At 35.7% G+C, this 12369-nt stretch overlaps 1 protein-coding gene across 2 annotated transcripts in view; it reads left to right on the top strand.

The window, feature by feature from the left end:
- Nucleotides 1-2940: 2940 nt before the first annotated feature.
- Nucleotides 2941-12369, top strand: part of b3galt1b (UDP-Gal:betaGlcNAc beta 1,3-galactosyltransferase, polypeptide 1b) — a 46004-nt gene continuing 36575 nt past the window's right edge. For both annotated transcript variants that reach the window (XM_008404047.3, XM_017308206.2), the window contains exon 1: nt 2941-3031. The gene's annotated coding sequence lies outside the window, so the exon portion shown is untranslated. The remainder of the gene's footprint in view (nt 3032-12369) is intronic.

The following is a 12369-nucleotide window of genomic DNA, read 5'->3' as shown; positions in this document are numbered from 1 at the left end:
TTGGTTTTTCCTGATAAGCAGTAGTCCAGTTTAATAAACCATTCAGTATTTGATCCGACGCTCATAGCAATTTTCTGTTGTTTTTAATCAATTCTATAAAAATAAAAAAAATTAAAAAAACTTACATTCATTTTAATTAAATGACTTAATTTAATTCAGGGGTTTTTAAAGTGTGGAAGAGTTAGTCCCCCCTAAGAGAGCAAATAGGCAACTTTCCCTTTCATATTTAACGCAAACGCTGGTGCTGTATTATCTGAGAATGAGCCTTCAGCGAGGGATTATATAGATGCTGGTACAGGTGAACCTGTTCTTCAAGGGCCCCCCCCCCAAATTGTTCATTTTGAGTGAAAGGTTGTGCGCATGATCTGGCACAGTCTGGCACCACGACCGTGCAAAAAGCCAATGCACAGGAAAAGACAGTGCTATTAGCATGGCATCAACTATAAACCTAGCTTTACCCGTCACATCTTCAGGTACTAAAAAGCCATCTGTCTCTGGCATAAGTCTAATTTGGTTGGTTAAATGTTCGCAGTTGCTTTTTCTTGTTTACTTATTTTTTTCCTCATCTCATGGCAGCCCCAGAGGAGACACAACCCACACTTTAAAATCCCCTGATCTAGTTGATTTGAATCAGATACCTTTAGGTCATTACAAAGTTATAATAAAATATAATTCAACTCAGTCCTTTTAAATTTTATTCTAGGTTTTTTTTTTTTTTTTTTTTTACTAACGGACTCTGAACAGCTTCATTCTGTTTTCTCTACTTTTGTACTATTTCGGCAGGTCCACCTTTAAACCAAACATTTTTAAGCATTATTCTTCGCACCTGGTGTGCAGACTGATACGATCTTCTTAAAATTGTCTTATTTATAATATAGAAAGTATATAATATAATGGAGTTAATAGAGACATTTGTGTCCTACTTTGAACAGAATATATTTTACATTGAAAAAAGTGTATTTTTTAGAATAAACAGTTTACTGTACTTTCCTTTGTACAAGAACATTTCTGATAATGTCCTGCTGTCAGGCTGCTTCATCTGAAATACTGTTGATCAAAGGGCAATAAAAAAAATATTATCCTATTGCTTCCTTTGTCTCTTTACAGATAAGTACAAGTCATAATGTTTAATCCAGCCACATAAGAGTTATTTGTACTTACAGATTTGTCTGGGAAAGTGATAAGTTTAATCATTGTTTATTTGCATAATTTTTGCCCCAAATTCTATGCGTAGAGAAAGAATCCCAAAATGTGTTGTCTTGCATCAGCTATGATGTTAAAGACACTTTAGTATGTTTTATGCAAACTAGTAATCTAATCTAACCCCACACCTCCACTCTAACCCCGCCCCACCTCTGGTGGGAATAGCAAATATTGGATGGAATGGATGAATGAACTATTACCTTTGTTCATAATGTAATCTATAAGATTGTTTTTTGTCAGTTTGATTTTAAACCTTAGACTTAAGCAAAAATACTGGTAAATTCCTTGTTATTTTTTTTATTTTTTATTAAAACTTGTTTATTTAAAAAGTTTGTTAAGACTTGTATCTTTCAACATGTACAGTGCATAATACTGCAAACATATTTCTGGAGGAAAGTAAAATATCAATGGATAAAGGTCTAGACAAGAAAATCCCTGCTGCATGAAGGAGATCTTTGAGGCCCCAGGCAGCACTGCATGAAAAACCATCATGCCTCTGTGTCGTTCTGTGGAGAATGATGCATATGCGAGCTTACTGACCGGAGGCACTAAACCGAATTGACACAATCATTTTCTTTCAACTGGAACAAAACCAAAGTGCAGAAGGCAAAATGTCACAAGACTGAATGAAGAGCACATCAAATGCCCTTTGATTGGAATTTGATTGGGAGACGTAATAAACTAAGTGGCTACAGAAGAGAGATGTAGCAGGTGGGGATAATTGTTTTAAATATACCGCTTAAATCCAAACAACCCAAACACACAACATAGCCCAAAAAGAGTAAATAAAAAATAAAACTGCAGGCGCAGTTGCTCATGATGACCTATAAAAAAACTTATTGTCACTCAGACCAGCCATCTGGTGCAGACAGAAATATTTGAGTGAAACAGTAATGCACAAAAAGTAAAGATGATAAAAAGACCCTGTTACCTGGTAAAGAGAACCTGTAAAATCCTCGGGACTGGCATCTTTAGGATGTTTAAAGGTGGCACTGAAGCAGAGAAAAATAGTGTAAGGTACATGCTTCCATTCAGGGGTGTCTGATTATGTCAGCAGACAAGAGTTTGGCATATTTTTGATGCAAGTCCAGATCAATTGACTGAAAATGAAGGACTACATAAACAGCCAGGCTGAAACAGTTAGTCTCGTATTCAACAAAATAGAGATAGAATCTCCTTGCAAAAATGCAGCAGTGAGTAGGCTACCCTCAAAGCTAGACATATAAAGTAAGCTTAGATGTAGTTCAACTTCTTTTGGAACTGTACTCCTGCGTGCACCAAAGACATTAGTTTATCCCCTTGGGCTTGTTGATGAAAGTAAAATTAAATTAACATATTTATTTACTTATCACCACTAATTTTATTTTACTGATTATTATTATCATTATCGTTGCTGATGTTATTTCGTATCTTTACATTATTCTCTACCAGCTATGACTATAATCAAATACCTCAGGTCACACAATGTGTTGTTTTACTGGAGCTGTAACATCTGCAGCGCCGACATGGGGAATGAAAACAGTTCGCACGGGCGGCTGACTAAAAAAATTCTCCCACAGCCTCAATCTACCTTGCTACTACCGAGTGCGGTCAAGCACAGCCTTCACTTTCTCCAATTGAGTGGATTGGTGAGGAATTTATCGGATTACACTCTGATTGGTCGGCTCCTCCTCGTTGAGCGGCGCGTCAGCCTCATTGCATCACCGTCATGATTCTGTCCCCCCCACCCCCCCACCCCCACCACCACCTCGAGCTCTGGGATGCTGAGGCAGAACAGAAGCGTATCGGCGGCACCACGAGTGAGAGTGGGATGAGGACGCAGGATGAGGTAGGGGCAGCAAGGATGGCTATTTTTATTTCCTATCTGCTATGGCGCGTGCATGCGCAGGTTGAGCTTTTCCTGGACGGTTGTGAAACGCAGTGAGTCGGGATGGTCCTACTTTTTCTTTTTTGAAAGAACCCTGCAGTGTGGGGGACCCATCTATCCTCTACTCATGTGTCCTTCCTGGTCTCTGTGCGCTCAACCGAAGAATTTCGGGCGTCTCCTCCTTTGTGGCGCTTTTGATCTCTGCTTATGTGCGTTAGGGTCATACCCATCTGGGTATTTAACGACGCAGCTACTTAGACTCAATCCCCTGTGAGCACACACTGATCTCTGTCCTATTTGGCAGGGTTGCCACCTCTGCGCTCCGCGTTAGAACTGCGGAGGTTGTCCAGCTGGGCGATGAGGAACAGGAGCTGCATGGTGTTAAATGTCAAACTTTGAAAGACATCCCAGAGCAGTCAGGACATCTAGGACATCTGTTTTGATTTTGTTTTTTTGTTTTTTTCCCCCGCTTGATCTCTAAAACGTACGAACCTAAAACTTTCTAATTTTATTTATGCTTGTCATTGCTCCCACTGAATGTAATCAGTGTAGTTGAGGGTGTTAGTGGTCAGACTCAACTGCTACGTTTAAAGTAATAGAGATAGAGGCAACATATTTCTAATTTTAAATAATTTTAGGCAGTGCAAAACACTTTAAAATATCTGTGATTTTTAAAAAAATGTAATGCTCTAACTTAGCATATCTAAAAGATGTTTCGGAATATTTGACTCAATTTAGATTTGCACCTATGCAATGAACTGTAGAAGTTATTTTAGACTTTCATCATCAAAACAGAAAGTCTTGAATCTATACTTTCAGAAAAGCTCTGTTCTGTTATCCCAATGTGGGACTATCGCTACTACTTTAATGTGAAAATGTAGGCTTATCATTTGTGAAATAAATACAATTCAAAACAATAAGACAACTACAACAGGAAGAAAAAAGTATGCTTAACACCGAGCTGTGTGAGAACTTTTCTTGGCGTGCTGACCACAGGTGAGGGTGTATTTTTGTTGCTAAACCCCTTGTTCACACCATGACACAGTGATTATGTGTGTTACTGTGTGCTTCTTGTGTGTGCTCTCACTAATCACTTTTCTCCACGTCTACTGTGTGCAAAGCCTTAATCCCCGATTTAAAGTACTACATCTTTGCTTAGTCAGTGTTGTCTGCCTTGTTGCACTGGGCTTACAGTCTGCAATTTATGTCAGTGTATTGAAATGCATTCCGAATAAATATTGTTGGAATATTTATGAGGCAACTGGCTAGGTGAAGAGATCGCTTGGACTTTAGTACTGAAAGGATGAATTAATGATCATCGTTTGTTTAATTTTTGAAATGCCTAATGCTACCTCTTAGCATATGCTATTTTAGATAACAATTTACATAAATGAATGACAGACAAAAGCAGACAGGATTTGTCTGCATGCCTTTTAATAGCCGACATACATGGTGATGGCGCTTAAAAATTAAAGGAAATATCTATTAACTTTCTATTTGCTGTGGGATCCTTGACTGGCTTTTGTTTTCACACTCAAAAACGACTATGTTTTTTGAAGTGGAGATGAAATGTTTCAAGAAACAAAATAAGTCCAATTGCATTCTACTGTATTTTAATACTTAGGGCAGATATTGATGTGTTTTGTGCACATTGGCCCTTGATTAAAAGCAAGGACCTTGTGAAAATCTACAGTGAAGAGAGTCCTGTCCGACCTGGGTTGAAGGATAAAGAGGTTATTAATCCAAACGTAACATAAAAAGCCAGATTACACTTTTCGAACACACTCAGGAACAAAGATCTTCATGTTTGGAAAGATTTGTTAAAAAGGGAGACTCTTGCAAGCTTGGAATATCAGCCAAACTGTGAAGAATGTGGGTGGCAGCATATGGAAATATTGAAGCAACATCTTCAGACTTCAGTCAGAAAGTTACAGCTTAGGCAAAGACCATGTCCTCCAAATGCACACTGACTTAATTGTCCTGTCATATTAGTGACAATGTTGTTTATGGACAACACAATTGATGTTTTGGAGTGGCGCTAATACATCTCTGATCTCAGTCTGTTGGAAAATTTGTTGTCAGGCCTGCCTACTAAACCTGACTCAGTTACAGCCATCCTATCGGGAGCAATGGGCCAAAATTGATGCAGATTATTGTGAAAAGCTTGTGGAAGGACACCCACAACATTAAAATAAAGCCATACAGTACAAAAGGCAATTCCACCAATACTAGGAAAACGTGTGCATACTCTTAAAAAACATAAAATAGGAAAAGGTGTGATGTGATTTCTTGCCAGACAGTGAGCAAAAAAGTCATGCCTTTTAAATTAAGTGCATACAAATATCTGCTTTCAGCTGTATGTAAATAAAGGCAAAGAGAACCAAAGATCTTTGTTTTAGTGTGATGATTTGTTCGTACAGCTGTTGGTTAAACTGTGGGTGTTTTAAGTTTTTGGTTGGCATTGCAGCAGTTTATCAACATTGTGGTTTGTATTAGCTAGAACAAATCCTCAATAAACACTGTAAAAAAAAAGTCAACTCTCCCTGAAATAAAGCTTTATTTAACCAGATTAGGCTCACTAAGATCACATACCTCTTTTGTAAGGTTCAAGTCAGTAGCTGTATAATTACGATCTAGGCAAAGAACACACATTAGAATTTACTCACAGAAAACCCTTGCACACACACAATGTAAAGTTTTGCAGCATATTTCACAATAAGTATAACTGTGCAAGCAGCTCCTGTTCCAAGCATTTTATAAAACAGACTTAACTGATATTAAGTTACACATCTCTAGTAACTTATTGTTTCCCATGTGACTCTAGGACTGTATTAGGTCTTCGTAGTTTATTAAGCTTCCAGTTCAAATAAAATCCATATTGACTTTTATCCTTATTTTGATTTTAAGTTTGGATTTCAGTACATCCCTCAAGTGAGAATCCTGAAAATAGGTACATTTTGTTTATTGATACTGTGGCGTTTTTGACAGAAACAAATCGCAAGAGGCCCATTTGCAAGAAAGATAAACAGAATAAAAAGCAACATTTGTTCAATCTAGTCTAATTTGTCTTAAACCAATACAGATCAATTGAGTCCAAATATAATCTAACTAAACTGAGTAAATTTAATTTTGTTTTGAATTACAAATTTGCCAATTAGTTTTGAACATTTGGGAAATTAACATTTGCAAGGGGAGAAGGGAGGTCATACTCAGTGAAGATAATAAACTCCCTTTTAAACTGAAGAAATCACAGCAGGGCCAGATTGATTAAGCACAGCAATCATCCACATATACCTAGAGGATCAGAGGAAAGAAAGGGGATATAAACAATACTAAACGCCCCAGGCTTGTGATTTCAGCTGTTGAAAAGAAAAAATGGAAGAAAAACATTAAGTTATTGAAAACCACAGTTATATTAAACCCGTAAAAGGAAAACAAAACATAAGTGAGCAGATATCATCATACTAGCAGTCAGTCTCTCTGCCTTTCAAGCACAGGTGGGCATTATGTTCTAAAACATTTTGTTACATCTTCTTTTACTGTAAAATCAAAGTCCCAAAATTATCGCAATTTTCCCACTAGTACAGATTTTTTTCACTTTTGTCAGCTAAACAGATTTATAAGACTGGTATATTTAGGACTGGAGTACACTTTACTAAAAAATAACCATTTTAATTTAAAAGGTATAGGCAACAACAGCAGCACTTGGGTAACAGAAACGTTTGCTATGCAGGAGAGGAAAATAAACCTATGAGCATGTTCAGCATAAGATATCATGGACAGTTTATATTTAATAGGTAACAAAAAAAATGTTTCTTTTTTGGGAGACTTTTCTAATCCTTAACAAAGAGTTATAGAAACAAATGTACTTCTCAATCATATCACAATTTATTGACTACTACTTTCAATATTTAATAGTAAAGAAGAAAACTGTTACGCTCTCAGTAAAATCTGAATATGAGACACTTTTTTAAACAATTGTGAGGTGTATGCAGAAATTGCAGAGCAATTCACATTGGACATGACATAACTAGCCTTGTTGTAATACCACTGCACCCTGTAATTCCCTCTGAAAATGTTCGGTGAGTAGTGCAAATGAAACTGACTCAAGTTCTCGCATAGGCTGCTCATGAGAATGATATGAGTCATACATATAAATTAAATTCTGAATAACTGCTTTTGACAGCTTTAGGGGTTTATTTTGTGATACTTGGTGAGGTATTTATTATATAACACAGTTTGTTGAACGGGTTTGTGTAAAATGGGAACAGAACTGGATTACTTCTATACTGCTGAAGTCTTTTACAGGTAAGGTGGAATATCATCAAAGTCACTCTGGGTTTAGCTCCAACATATTTCTAGCCGCAGTTTCTCCATATCATGTTCTCATGTTCATATTGAGAAGAAGTTCATAACTTGCTACTGTTCAACCAGGCATCATTATTTTGTCCACATGTGGAACTTAAGAGTCCAAAAAATATATAAGTTGTTGAAATCATGAAATGTTGAATTTTAATGTAGAGGTTTGCGAACTGATATATTTTATTGAATTTCATATAAATGTGTTTTGTTTTGACTTTTATAATAAAAAAAGTACCTTTTCAAAATATTAGCCTTTTAAGACGCAACACATAAATAACAGAGGCAGCAATTAAACAACATATCTCTGTAATTGATGTTCTATATGCCTGATGCTATGTTATGTAGACTTTTATCACACATTTCTATAAATGTTTTATTTGTTATATATTTTAAATGGTTTATATCGTTTTACATTAAAAAAATAACATCGGGAAAGCCAAGTTTAATGGCACTATCAGTGTTAGGGCAGCAGGATCGGTTATCAGAGGCATGTTTTCTACTTATTTTATTGATTATCAGATAGTAAGCTGCTGGCTGATAAGACTGAGACAAAGTCAAGCAAAGCATTATTGGACACTCAAAGGTCACAGTAGAAATACGCTGTTTGCACTAAACTGATCTCTCGATTGATTAACTTGATATTCTGTTGGTTGTGGTTTATTTTTCAGTCTTTTCTTAGTATATTTGTTGGAAAATAGTTTTCTTTCTGGTTGTTTGGCTGCAGATTATTGTGCAGGTTACATCTGGATTAAGTTGATTGAGTTCTTGTTTGAAATGCTTGACTGGATATGTCCCAGTGTATCCAGTATAGATTGGGGTCATTAATGACTTTAGTCTTATTATGAGCAGACCTTCATTGCATGTCGGTTTTCACATTATTGTATTGTTAGTATTGGTTTATTGCGTTTAAGTGCTACTACAGTGTATAAGGTACAACCTGGAGGTATTCTTTTTATTTGCTATGAGTCTAGCTTTTTTAAATATTTTCTTTTATTAGAATCTGCCATTACAACTACTTAAAGAAGATTTTAATTAATTTTCTCTAAGTAGATTTAATAGGAAACACTACTCAACGAAAGTGTTGTTAGCAGGTATGAGATACATCACATTTTATTAACCTAATAAATGATTACCCTGTATATAAATACTGACTGAATTATATCTTTTGCTAGGGATGCTTGACATGGAAATAACATGTTATATCAATACTTTTAACTCAGCCTATATCTTTTCAGCTACTTTAAAACATCAGTTGAAGGAGCAGCTAAACCTGGACATGGTACCTGCTTTAAAAGACATCCTGAAACAAAGTAGAATTTAATCAACTAAAGCGTGCCCAGCAGACGGAAAATAGTTTGAGATGGAAAAACTAATTAATCCACTTCTTATATAGTTTTTGGAGCTTGCAGACATCAAGTAATGATGGCAAATTCCTATCCCAATAGATTTTTTTTAGGGATAAAGAAAGCAAAATAATCCTCATTTCTGCCTTGTGCAATAATACTTGGCACCTGAGATCTGGACAGAACAACAAAATTTTCATAAATATTACAATAGAGCTATTCAGATTTAAAAGAAAGAAGGCCTCTGACCTATCAGAAACATCTTACCTTTACTTTAGGAGCATTTAGGTTCCATTTCTGTTGTCCAGCCCACTGCCGTCCAGCACTTGCATTGAAAACAAAATGTGATCTAAAAAAAGAAAATTAAAACATGCTAAAGTGCATTCTGTCTCTTCTACAAACGTTGTTTTTGTTTTCAATGAAAACCAGGTGTTATCTTGTTAATGTGAGTTTTATCTCATAATTATCTCATAAAGGTGAACGACAGGCTTTTACATGCTGTTCACCTAAAATTATGGGGAATGACTTTATTTTTCCTCTGACTTGAGGATGCCAAGTGATTATGGTATCCAGCTTACCTCCTGCTGTTAGCACCCACTTATGTACCATATTTATGGAACTGGCTGCTTCTTTTATTTACACATTTAGATCTGCATTTTGTTCCCAAACTATCAGTGTTTAACTCTGTCCACTACGTTTCATATTTAACCCATAATCATCATGGCATTCTCCTGTTTTTCATTGATTTGTTATTGTGTCTTAATGTCTGCGTTTCTCTCTTTAATAATTCAGATGCTCTTACGCTGCTACTGTAATTGCTTTTTACTTTGGTCTGCATTTTTTAGGTGAACTCTTAAGCACACAAAGAGTTTTCCTTTATCGTCGCAGATATTTTATTTGTAGAATATATATATATATATATATATATATATATATATATATATATATATATATATGTATGTATGTATGTATGTATGTGTGTGTGTGTGTGTGTGTGTGTGTGTGTTTTCTATTATTTGTTGTAGTCTTGCCACAAACAACTGCAAAATCCTCCAGCTTTTACATGAGAATCATGAGATTGAGATTGACAGATCATGTAACCAACATTCATGACATTTATGCAGGATTAAATGAATAGATTTTACAATTTCCTTTCTGTTTTATCTGTTTCTTAGTGACAAATAGTGAAGCTGTGTTTTGCAGGAAAGTATTTAGTACCAAGTCCATTCTATGAGTGGTTTAAAGGCACCTTATTTGAAGAATGATTGTGAACAGGGTCCTTTTGCAGTGTGACTTGATTTCCCCAGTGACTCTCCAGCGAAAGCATATTTTATTGCTGTGGAAAAAAATCACTGTGGACAAATTCTATATAGGATGTGACCTTCAAGTTTAGAAAAAGGGAAGTTACAACACTACACCTATTTCGTTCCGGTTACTTTTTTTGCTTTTTTTTATAACTTGTTGAAATTGTAAATTAGTTACATCTAGATTTAACAAATATGAAATACATTGTTTTATATTATTTGTGCTTGAGGTTTTAATAATGCACTGAGAGGGTTGTTAATGGTTGTTTGGATGCTGGAGTTGTAGAGTGGATCTGTCTAATGGACTGCTGGAGATAGTCTCTAGTCCCTCCATCTTGCTCGATGGATGATAGATGGATGTTTCCAGTAGAGGTCAGGCATTGAGACATAGACATGTCCTTTTAGCAGTTTTGATCTTACTATTTGCTTTATATTTGCACTGGACTAACTAAGTAGATACGTATGTGCAGATTCAAACATGCTCATCAAGTATGTCAGTTGGGAAAATGTTCATCTTTAATCTGATCCATTGAAGTTCTCTCTACAGTCGCAAACAAAGCAGGTGTGGAAAACTGGTTTGAGGGCAAGAGAAAATGATGTTACTTCTAAAAATAATATCTTAATCAACCAAGCAAGCTCTTCTGACAGTCCACACTGTTGGATTGTCAGAATGGTGTTTTTAAATCAGTAGGCGATACTGTCGATTGTCACAAACAGTAAAATCATCTATTTAACTGATTCATTCATTCTGTCAGATTATAAAATGTGTAATCACACACATGTGTTTCGTTGATTAACTTGTAATAACTTTAGAAAAAAGAAGAAAAGAAAAACTCACACCTTCCCTCTCCCCACTCAAACAAACTCACCGTTACAAACCCAAATGGGACATCGGTAAATTAATCAGATTTTAATTTATTATCTTCTGCATGTGAAGCAGTATCTGCTGTAATGTTTACTGTGGTAAGATCTGTGTACTGCTTTTTCAAAAAAGCGACAGCCGGATTTTAATAACTATTTACATTATTTTATTATTCATTTTTAATTCTAGCTTCTGAGACATCTCTGAGGACGTTGCTTTTTTTTTCCATTTTTCTTCCTTTCCACCAAAATTGCCCCCAGCTTTCAGCAGATGGTATGTTCCCCACACAATTTGTGCAGCGCAAACAGCTATATTTTTTTCAGTATTCAAACCATTTTGCCCTGGGTGTTATTGAAATAGATAAATAAAAATAGGGAGGAGTATCCCCAAACATTAAATCTTAATTCTAATTCAAGAGCTTTATCTCGGCGCCTCCATTCCAAATGAAAAGAAATGCAGCCTAAGCTTGCAGTCTCTTATTCACTACGTGGTTTACAGTATCTAGAATCAACGGCAAATCTAGGTTGTCCCAGTGGAAATTCAGAATCTTTTAACAGTATTTGGACTACGGACAAAGCTGAGAAAGTCATTTATGTTTCAACAGTTTTGGATGGGTTTTTTGTGTTGTGAGGTAAGAAATTGTTTTCTGGTAGTAAAGAACATTTTTAAAAAATACATCTAGTGATATTGTAACTACAAAGTGGCCTTGAAGGGATCAAGCTGACTTTTGAGATGTATTCTGAAATACCTTTCTTCAGTTTCTGTGTTCCTCAGAAAAGCATCTTTTGTACACAGGTGGGAAGCAATTTGTTGCCTAGCAATATGTGAAGGTTGAGTTTATTCCCTGTTATATGTAAGTGCATTCCTCTGTCACAGCATTCTCTACATTGCCTCACAATTTTTTTTGGTATACTATTACTTCAAAGTTTTTCCAGCATGAACACATTTGATGCAAATGAACGTTTTAGTTTCTGCACCATTAAATTTGTTTTAATTAATGTGCATGAGAGAGAAGTAATGCAATATGCAGTTATGAATGTGTCTGAGTTAATCACACATCATTTTGTGTTGATGGAAGAATGGATGGTATGAAATAATGAATCTGATTGTCTGCACATGTTTACAGAAGACGTCTTGCGAGAAAAAAAAATAATAATAATGAGAAGAAATCAGTGTTTTCTCATGGAGAAAATAACCATTATGTTGCTACCGGGAGCCTGTGTCTCCCTAGATATGTCCTTTTATTTAAAATCACCCTAAAACAGTCTCAAGTAATTTTCACATATGAGGTTGAGACAATAATGGCTTCATCAGTCAGTTCATTAAAAGATGCAATTTAGCCATTCAGACATATTTCTCATTTTTTTATTAACAGGCCACATGTTTTATTGAGGCTTATCTGTACGACTTATGTAGACAGCGAAGATA

The sequence above is a fragment of the Poecilia reticulata genome, chromosome 2, assembly GCF_904066995.2.
Source record: "Poecilia reticulata chromosome 2, P_reticulata-male-v2, whole genome shotgun sequence".
NCBI lineage: Eukaryota > Metazoa > Chordata > Actinopteri > Cyprinodontiformes > Poeciliidae > Poecilia > Poecilia reticulata.
Note: the sequence above shows the minus strand (reverse complement) of the source record. Positions and strands in the feature narration are given on the sequence as shown.